A 10,521-nucleotide genomic window follows, 5' to 3' on the forward strand; every position below is an offset into this window, starting at 1 on the left:
TTCCAAAACTTCCAAAACCATGGAAAGCTAAAGATTTATTTCAAAGTATTCAAAATCACCCACCCAACAATGGGATTTTATATTCAAAACTTCTCGGCAGAGTCCTAAGTCTTTAGGGAAGGTCAACCTATATCATTTCCTTAAAATTCACTAAAACTATTAAAATCATGGATTCTCGGTTCAAGTAAATGAACTGAATTTATTATGAAACCGACCATACGAAATCATAAGTTCCAATCCGGTCCAAAAATCAACTCATTTAAAAAGGAACCGGTTCATTTGAATCAAACCACTTTCAGGTTTCTTTTTGGAACCTATTTTTCTAACTCTTCCAAAATACCTCCAACTTAATTACCCAATCAAAAGTCTAGATTCCTTTGAAATCACTAAAAGCTCCTTTTTATATTGAAATCAATATTAGTGCATCATTCTTTCCTTCAGTGGTTCAAACGGTGAAAAATAGTTCATTTCTAAATAAGCCGAACTCAACGCATAAAGTTCATTAAATAAATTAAGCTTGAAAACATAAATATTGTCTTAACAAATCAAGTAATACAATTTCTCAAATCCAACCCTTTTAAAATAACTTTTCAAGCAAGACTAGGGTTTTGTAGAAATTTCGACAGCACCTCCCCTAAAACTTGGACTTTTGCCACCCGGTTCGGGTCCCAACTAAACCGTTTCTCATTCCTTTTCAACAGCTCAAAACCAGAAATCAATTCAAAGCGAGCTAAATCCAACAGTCGCCTCAGTGGCATATTTCAAGATCAACTCAGTATCAACCGATTTAACTCATTTCCAAAGCTTTAAAGAAACGGCTCAATAACAAATCATTTGTCCAAACCAAGTCAATTAAAGTAAACTAGGCTGAATTCAAAAGTGCGTTCGACTTCTCACATTATCAAGATAATTAACTCAATTCAAATCAATCCTCAACGGATCAAACTCAGATTTCAAATCTTTAAAGAATCCACCTCAAAACATTATATTTTACAAGCCGCACAACAATTCAGCCAAACAAGCATCATTAACCATTCGAGACAATCAAATAACACACAAGGCAGATACAATCACCAAATATCAATTGTCTCATATCAGTATCCATATGTAATAATTCCAATACATAAAACATAGATTTTGGAAAGCGCCCCTACCTCAAAACGCAATTCCATAATCCAAATGTCTCATAGAGTCCTTTCTGCCTCACCCCGAACTGACGGCAACCAAAACCTCGACTCCCAGTCACGTTCGCAATGACCATAGCAACACTAATCGCAACATACAACAAACAGGACTCGACCCCACGTTATTAAAACTCGTAATCATTAACCATACACAACAAAATACTAACGCGAGGCTCTTCGAAATATACTTACTTACTGAGACTAAGAAAGGACGGCTGAACCGAAATAGCGGCGGTCTCCGAGCCAGCTCGGCAGCAGCCCGGCAGCCACCTCAAGCGGCTGCGGTGACAAATTCCGATCACGACATCTGAAACCAACACGCAGCGACTATAGTATTCCCGGAATTCAAAAAGGACAGAAACCACAATTAAAACCCTTACCGGCAACCTTTTTCGGCGACGGCAGCAGTAGCCAGAAGCTCCGGCAGTGGTCCCTAACGTCACAAAACCACTCCTGGCGGTCGAAATCACAGAGATGCAGCTCCCTTCTCCGGCAGCGACACTTGCGGCGGCCTGAACCCCTTTCTGATGGCGACAGCTCCGGCGGAGGCGGCACCGGCGACACAAACGGCGGCTGGACACGGTGGTTGGACTCCCAGCCCAGCCTAAAATCTCTCTCTTTCTTGCTCTGCTCCTGAACTTTCTCGTTCTGGCTCTGCCATACATGACAGCGGCTGACCCTGTGGCAAGGACGACGGTGGCACAGAGAGGACGACGGCGGCTTCCAGATATGGCGTCTTCTCCCCTCCGGCCATGGCTCGCATCTCCTCCCTCTCCGGATCGCGATTCACGGCGGTGATAGCAGCGCCGTTGGGAGAAACGACGGCAACAAAAGTGCCGCCCTCCACCCGCGCTCACACTCTCGGTTCGTGGGTCACCATGGACAGCGACGACGGTGTAGCCTCAGGGAACGGCGACGCTTCCCTTCCGCGGGCCCTTTCTCTCTCTCCGTCGCATCTCTCTTCAGCTGGCGTCGATGAAGACAACAACATGATGACGGGCTCAGCGGCGACGCTCCTTGCGGTCCGGCGACGAGGATGACGGCGCCTCTCTCTCTCCTCTCTTCTTTCTCCCTGTCGCACGCTATTCCCTCTCTCTTGATTTTGTTTCGTTTCTTCCATGGGAAAAGGGGAAACCGTGTTTGTGTGCCACAGCTGCTACTGGGTTTTTGGGAGAGGGTTTCAGTGGCGGCTGCTAGGGTTAGAGAGGTTAAGGTGTTAGGTGAAATTAGGGTTAGGGGTAAATTGGTAATTTTACTTAAAATTGGGAATAATATAGTAATTGAAACCCAAATTAAATCCAACACTAATTATATATAGAAAATACTATTTGCTCACCAATTTCACAAATTATTTTCAATAAAATGCCCAAATCTAAAAATTAGAAATAGTGTACTTAATTTCTTCATTTTCCAAAATAGCAGTAATAATATTTAAAATATTATTTATCTAATTCAAATCATGTAAAATCCTTATCATTTCATAACTATCATCCTTATACTTTAAATATAGAAAATAATCCAATAATTATAAAATTGGATAATAATCATAACTTATCTCAAATCCAAGAAATCAAAACTTGCCTTAATTATCTTTAATAAAATAATCCCTGAAATTAAGGCTATAAATAACTGTAGGATTTGAGACTTGATCATAATAAGACTTTTTAAAGATTCTGGGTCTTACATCCTACCCACCTTATAAAAATTTTCGCCCTCGAAAATTGATACAAAATGAAAGAAATTCCATAACAGTTCACCCTTGAACACATTTAAGGAATAAGCAAAAATATATCAAAATATAATCATATATACAATTTTCAAATACTTTGATTGTCATAAGCATAAGGAGGCAAAGGTAGGAGCATGGTCGCAAAGCAAACATTACAAGATAGGCTCAATGCAAAAGGTATCCTGAGTCAATCATGTGATAGTAAGGCAAGGCATCGAAGGCTATAAGATATAATGGGGTTAAAACGACGTACTCAACATTCGCACACTAATCTCATATCAACCTCAAAGCTTCAACTTCCCAACTCCATCAAGTACTTTACAATCCCCATACTCGATCACAAGCCTGACAACCGCAAACCCGCTCGCAAGGAATAAAACACATACAACTCTTAACGTTGTACACTTACCGCATCAACTTCCGCATACACATATCACGTCTTAAAGAACTAACGCATCGCGTTACTATGTCTACAAGTCGCACGTGATATCAAACAATTCTCGAGTCTACTCAGAAGGATACAAGATTTAGAAAGGAGAGTCAAATGTCAAGGATAGCGATAATAGATTTGAGAGAATATATCCAATCCTAGATAACCAAGGATACTCAAGCAATGAAGTTTGCTAGAAATAAATCAATTGACAACTTCAAAGATAACCCTTGGATCAAATAAGTTCAATAGGATCAACAAGAAGAAAACCAGCGCATCAGTTTGAAACAAACTCAAACGAGTCGATGAAGTATGAGGTTTACAGAAGAGAACATTTCAAACCCAAGACAAAACTCACAGAACTCAAGAGCATGATTACAAATACTTTCGAATACATCGTGCATAAAGGAACCGATACTTGCGGAAAAACCACTTCACAAATTAGAAGAAAAGTTAAGTAACAAACATTCTCCAAGAGAATAACAAAAGCAATAACGTGGCTTTGCTGTAATACAATTTTATGTTGAAACAGATCATGTAGAATTTTAAAAACAAGGTGCACACAAGTTTGGCTAAAAGCTAAAATATTTCCTCAAATATTTTAGAAGGATAGTTGGGTGCACAACCTAACCAAAAGCAGTTCATAAAAACTCGGAAATAATCAAATACTTGTTCAAAATTCTCAAAATTCGTATTCAAACAGGCGTGTATAACATTTATAGCAAGGACGAAAGAGGAAGTTAAACTCTCTTTAGAAAAGAAATTCCAAGGTAGAAATTTGCTTACAATTTAGTAGAGAAAATAAGTGGTGCGTTACAAACGAACCGATTTCCACTAAACAAGGAAGCTTTTCAAAACTTCATTTAAAACAGCGTATGCCAACTTTAAATTAACTTCGTCAAAATTGAACAATGGTTTCAATCTCAATCAAACAACAAAAATAAATTTCGTTTAGTATTCTTCCAAAGGGAATTCAAAACTTCTTTAAAAAGTTCAAAACAAGACTCCAAAAGTGTTCTTAAAATCACCATCTCAGAAGAACATTCAAGAAGTTTAAGATGTACTAAAAAAGAGTCAAGCCATACTAGAAAAGATCTTAAATCAAAGTAGTTTAAACAAGATCCACTAGGCATGCGACATCAAACAAGCTTTCAATTGATCTAAAAGAAAAAGTCATAGGAAAAGACAACTCAATCATTTGTGATTTCTAAATGATAAATCTTTGACTAAAAACTCTTGTAGAGATAATAGGAGAATAAACAATGCACTAACTTGAAACAAATTAAACTGACCCTCATAAGGATGAGATTCACAAGAGAGGACAAACCAAGATCAACGGTAATGTTCACAAAATGTAAAAGATTAGTCAAAAATAAAGTAAAGTATGACATTCATAGGGATGAAAGGTTAAATAGAGAATTTAGCCTGTTCATAGGAAAAAAGCTATGAGTCCAACACTTCCAAAAGAACAACCATGGCACGAACCATATAGCATGCTAAATCAAACTCAATACAAAATAAGTTAGGTAAAGCTTATCAAATGAAACTCAACCGGGAAAAAAGTGAAAAATCTTTCCTTTCCAAAATTTTGAAAAATATCCAAATATATAATCAAATGAAGATGTCCATTGGAACTATAGTAAAGTTACTAGAAAGTCAACTTGTATTTTAAGTAGGTGCAGTTCTATAAACCAGTAAAAGTACAGTCGAGGTATTAGGAGTAAATAATTGTTAAACTATATAAGAAATCTTCAAAGTTCATATATAGATAAGTATGTATCTAATCAACAGCAATTTTTTATAAAAATCTCAAAATTAGCTGTAATCACTGTCAAATAAGAGGAAAACTGAATCAACAAGTTCTCTAAGAATGAATCACGGAACCCGGAGTTAAAAGTCACAGCACATTAAGACAAGTTCAAGACTATATCAAAGAATACTTGAATCAAGAAGAACTCAAACAGAGGAAGACAGATGCATCAAGGATTCCAAACAAGCACATGCAACTGAGGTCAAACAAGAATGCATATGAAAAGAGAAATAGAGTAGAAACATCAAATTACTTTTCAAGAGGAGTACCAAACAAGAACTTCAAGTTAGGATATGAAAGAACAGGTCAACTCGAACAGAATTCAAGACTCACAACTGAATAGCCTCGAGAAAAAGTTTCTAACGTTCTCCCAAACCCACGATTCGCTTTACTCGAAACTCGTATATCATCTATGATAACCATTAGTGCTTTCATATACATAATTCACTAGTATTAAGCCGGCCAAACTTAATACCAAGAATTATGCAATGCAAGACTAACAGCGTTAAATCCATAGATCGTCATGTGCATAAAGCTCTAATTCTCGTCGTTCGACAAGGCCTAATACATGACAAACGCTCAGAGTAAGCAATTGAAGCATAGTCAGTCCATTCCTCAGGCTCTACAGGAAGAACTGCTCTGATACCATAATGTAACACCCTAACTACCAAAGTTCACACTTCCGGCTGTGCGACTCTGATAGCTCGGACATTACGACGACTTTTATACTATTTAATACTAAAATATGAGCCTGTTTAAAAACTTTAAACCGCAATACCGATCCAAAAATACTTTCATCCGATATCATACATCCATAAATACCATACAACTTACAAAACTCATAAAGAGTACATCCATATATATACATATATATATATTACAAGCAATAATCAATACAATCCCTATCCCTCTTACAGAATATCTCAAGATAAAGGCGAGGGTACAAATAATAACCTAAAGCAATACAGAACATCTTAACAACAAATAAATAAGCTCTTCGCAACTTCTGCGCCCATATCCTGAAAGGGGAAAAATGTAGGGGGTGAGAACATCATCCTCGAAAGGGTTCTCAGTAGAGGGTTTTTGGGAATTACTGTAATAGGATACATGAAGATAAACCGTACCAGTAATTAATAACCGTCTTATGCCTCTTTTCAAAAACAACGGTTTACAATAAAAGTAAGGTCGAAAATCCTTTCTGAAAGAGGAACCATTCTATTCTCAAAACATCAAGCCTTTCAAAAAGGTTTATCTATACTGAACCAAAATAGTTTTTCATATTTTATTCCAAACCAGAAATACGAAACCAAAATCAACCATCGGTTCATCTCATTCCAACCACGGCCCTAGGCCCAAACAATCCAACTAACAACCAATCACCACAATCCAACAGAGTCCCAGATGCAAACACAGATAGGAAGTTCAAGCACAAACAAACAGTTATTACAAGTAGAACAGTTAGCAATTAATCACATAGGCAAGCCAAGTATAATATGCACACCCAAACAATGTCACATAAATGCGTATGATGCATGCCTGTCCCTAGTGGCTGATGATATCATCTGTCGGTTATAGAGCCAACCCGACAAGTCCTGGTAGCTAGCCATTGGACTGTCCCTCTGTCGTGTCTCCCCAACTCGAGTTATGCTCAATATAAGCTTGATCATAATCATGATCCATATCCATCACCCTCACTGGTGAATATTTATCCATCACCATCACTGGTGAATATTTATCCATCACCATCACTGGTGAATATTTATCCATCACCATCACTGGTGATTATTTATGGGGGTGAGCTCGTCCGGGAATTTCACAGTGCCCGGCCACCCTGATGACATAGGGAAACTCAAATCTCCGATAGTGAAAGCGCAAATCACAATTATCATTATCTCAGCATATATGCTTTCATTCTCGGCCATGGATCAACATCCATCACAGCCATCCGGCTCTCGGTTCAATCCAGAACCAGCCAATATTCATAATCATACACAGCCATTCCGGCTCACAACAATACAGCACTTCCACATTCAAAATCATCAAATTCATGAAATCGGCATTTAAGCCATAAATCATTTTCTGAATTCATTTCACTTTGAAATCAAGTTTCAACTCTTTTCAGCCTTGGCTTTAGAAATCTCGTTTCTCAAATCATCTCAGGCTCATAAGCCAAATTTACTCAAAGTGAGTTCCCTTTTCAAAACAAAGCCGCTCTCAGCATTCTCTTTCCAAAACTTCCAAAACCATGGAAAGCTAAAGATTTATTTCAAAGTATTCAAAATCACCCACCCAACAATGGGATTTTATATTCAAAACTTCTCGGCAGAGTCCTAAGTCTTTAGGGAAGGTCAACCTATATCATTTCCTTAAAATTCACTAAAACTATTAAAATCATGGATTCTCGGTTCAAGTAAATGAACTGAATTTATTATGAAACCGACCATACGAAATCACAAGTTCCAACCCGGTCCAAAAATCAACTCATTTAAAAAGGAACCGGTTCATTTGAATCAAACCACTTTCAGGTTTCTTTTTGGAACCTATTTTCTAACTCTTCCAAAATACCTCCAACTTAATTACCCAATCAAAAGTCTAGATTCCTTTGAAATCACTAAAAGCTCCTTTTTATATTGAAATCAATATTAGTGCATCATTCTTTCCTTTAGTGGTTCAAACGGTGAAAAATAGTTCATTTCTAAATAAGCCGAACTCAACGCATAAAGTTCATTAAATAAATTAAGCTTGAAAACATAAATATTGTCTTAACAAATCAAGTAATACAATTTCTCAAATCCAACCTTTTTAAAATAACTTTTCAAGCAAGACTAGGGTTTTGTAGAAATTTCGACAGCACCTCCCCTAAAACTTGGACTTTTGCCACCCGGTTCGGGTCCCAACTAAACCGTTTCTCATTCCTTTTCAACAGCTCAAAACCAGAAATCAATTCAAAGCGAGCTAAATCCAACAGTCGCCTCAGTGGCATATTTCAAGAAAACCATTTCAAGATCAACTCAGTATCAACCAATTTAACTCATTTCCAAAGCTTTAAAGAAACGGCTCAATAACAAATCATTTGTCCAAACCAAGTCAATTAAAGTAAACCAGGCTGAATTCAAAAGTGCGTTCGACTTCTCACATTATCAAGATAATTAACTCAATTCAAATCAATCCTCAACAGATCAAACTCAGATTTCAAATCTTTAAAGGATCAACCTCAAAACATTATATTTCACAAGCCGCACAACAATTCAGCCAAACAAGCATCCTTATCCATTCGAGACAATCAAATAACACACAAGGCAGATACAATCACCAAATACCAATTGTCTCATATCAGTATCCATATGTAATAATTCCAATATATAAAACATAGTTTTTGGAAAGCGCCCCTACCTCAAAACGCAATTCCATAATCCAAATGTCTCATAGAGTCCTTTTTGCCTCACCCCGAACTGACGGCAACCAAAACCTCGACTCCCAGTCACGTTTGCAATGACCATAGCAACACTAATCGCAACATACAACAATCAGGACTCGACCCCACGTTATCAAAACTCGTATTCATTAACCATACACAACAAAATACTAACACGAGGCTCTTCGAAATATACTTACTTACTGAGACTAAGAAAGGACGGCTGAACCGAAACAGCGGCGGTCTCCGGGCCAGCTCGAAGGGGGGAGATACTATCACAGTCAACTCTAACAATTTTTATTACTTTTTAATAATTTAATAATCGATTTAATAAAGTACTAAGGGCAGGGGCGGATAGCGGGAATCGAACCCGCGTCTTCTCCTTGGCAAAGAGAAATTTTACCATTCGACTATATCCGCATTTTTGAATCGTATTTGATACGTAATATATCAATCTTATTTGTGCAGAGCTAAGTTTGATACTCCGTTAGGCATAATTTGAAAGAAAGTCGAAAAATGGAAAATATATGAAATATATATATGAGATCTCCCTATTCTATTAATTAGGATTTATCTAGAATTGATGAAAAGGAATTCCAGCACATATAGTGACATACATAGTGAAATAATACTATGTGTTCTCACCAAAAAGAACGATTTTTTTTATACCCACTCGCTCCTTATTAACTTATTACTAGTTACCAATCCTAGTGATTGGATTTATATATATTAGTAAAAAGATGTGATAGAATATTTTGAATATTCTATATTTATGTTTAATGATTTTTCTTCGAATGACTATTCATCTATTGTATTTTAATGGTAATAGAGGAAAAACTCTGGCAGCCACCTTAAGCGGCTGCGGCGACAAATTCCGATCACGACATCTGAAACCAACACGCAGCAACTATAGTATTCCCGGAATTCAAAAAGAACAGAAACCACAATTAAAACCCTTACCGGCAACCTTTTCCAGCGACGGCAGCAATAGCCAGAAGCTCCGGCGGTGGTCCCTAACGTCACAAAACCACTCCTGGCGGTCGGAATCACAGAGATGCAGCTCCCTTCTCCGGCAGCGACACCTGCGGCGGCCTGAACCCCTTTCTGATGGTGACAGCTCTGGTGGAGGCGGCACCGGCGACACAAACGGCGGCTGGACACGGTGGTTGGACTCCCAGCCCAGCCTAAAATCTCTCTCTTTCTTGCTCTGCTCCTGAACTCTCTCTTTCTGGCTCTGCCATACATGACAGCGGCTAACCCTGTGGCAAGGACGACGGTGGCGCAGAGAGGACGACGGCGGCTTCTCCCCTCCGGCCATGGCTCGCATCTCCTCCCTCTCCGGATCGCGATTCACGGCGGTGATAGCAGCACCGTTGGGAGAAACGACGGCAACAACAGTGCCGCCCTCCACCCGCGCTCACACTCTCGGCTCGTGGGTCACCATGGACAGCGACGACGGTGCGGCCTCAGGGAACGGCGACGCTTCCCTTCCGCGGGCCCTTTCTCTCTCTCCGTCGCATCTCTCTTCAGCTGGCGTCGATGAAGACAACGACACGGTGACGGGCTCGGCGGCGACGCTCCTTGCGGTCCGGCGATGAGGATGACGGCGCCTCTCTCTCTCCTCTCTTCCTTCTCCCTGTCGCATGCTATTCCATCTCTCTTGATTTTGTTTCGTTTTTTCCATGGGAAAAGGGGAAAACCGTGTTTGTGTGCCACGGCTGCTACTGGGTTTTTGGGAGAGGGTTTCAGTGGCGGCTGCTAGGGTTAGAGAGGTTAAGGTGTTGGGTGAAATTAGGGTTAGGGGTAAATTGGTAATTTCACTTAAAATTGGGAATAATATAGTAATTGAAACCCAAATTAAACCCAACACTAATTATATATAGAAAATACTATTTGATCACCAATTTCACAAATTATTTTCAATAAAATGCCCAAATCTAAAAATTAGAAATA

General features: G+C 38.9%; 1 non-coding gene across 1 annotated transcript; it reads right to left on the bottom strand.

Moving 5' to 3' along the window:
• Window positions 1-8,917: 8,917 nt before the first annotated feature.
• On the bottom strand, window positions 8,918-8,988 carry TRNAG-GCC (transfer RNA glycine (anticodon GCC)). The gene has a single exon. It is a non-coding gene; the product is annotated as a tRNA-Gly (tRNA).
• Window positions 8,989-10,521: the final 1,533 nt, after the last annotated feature.

Source organism: Arachis ipaensis, chromosome B1 (genome assembly GCF_059453495.1).
Source record: "Arachis ipaensis isolate K30076 ecotype BB chromosome B1, ASM5945349v1, whole genome shotgun sequence".
Classification (NCBI taxonomy): domain Eukaryota; kingdom Viridiplantae; phylum Streptophyta; class Magnoliopsida; order Fabales; family Fabaceae; genus Arachis; species Arachis ipaensis.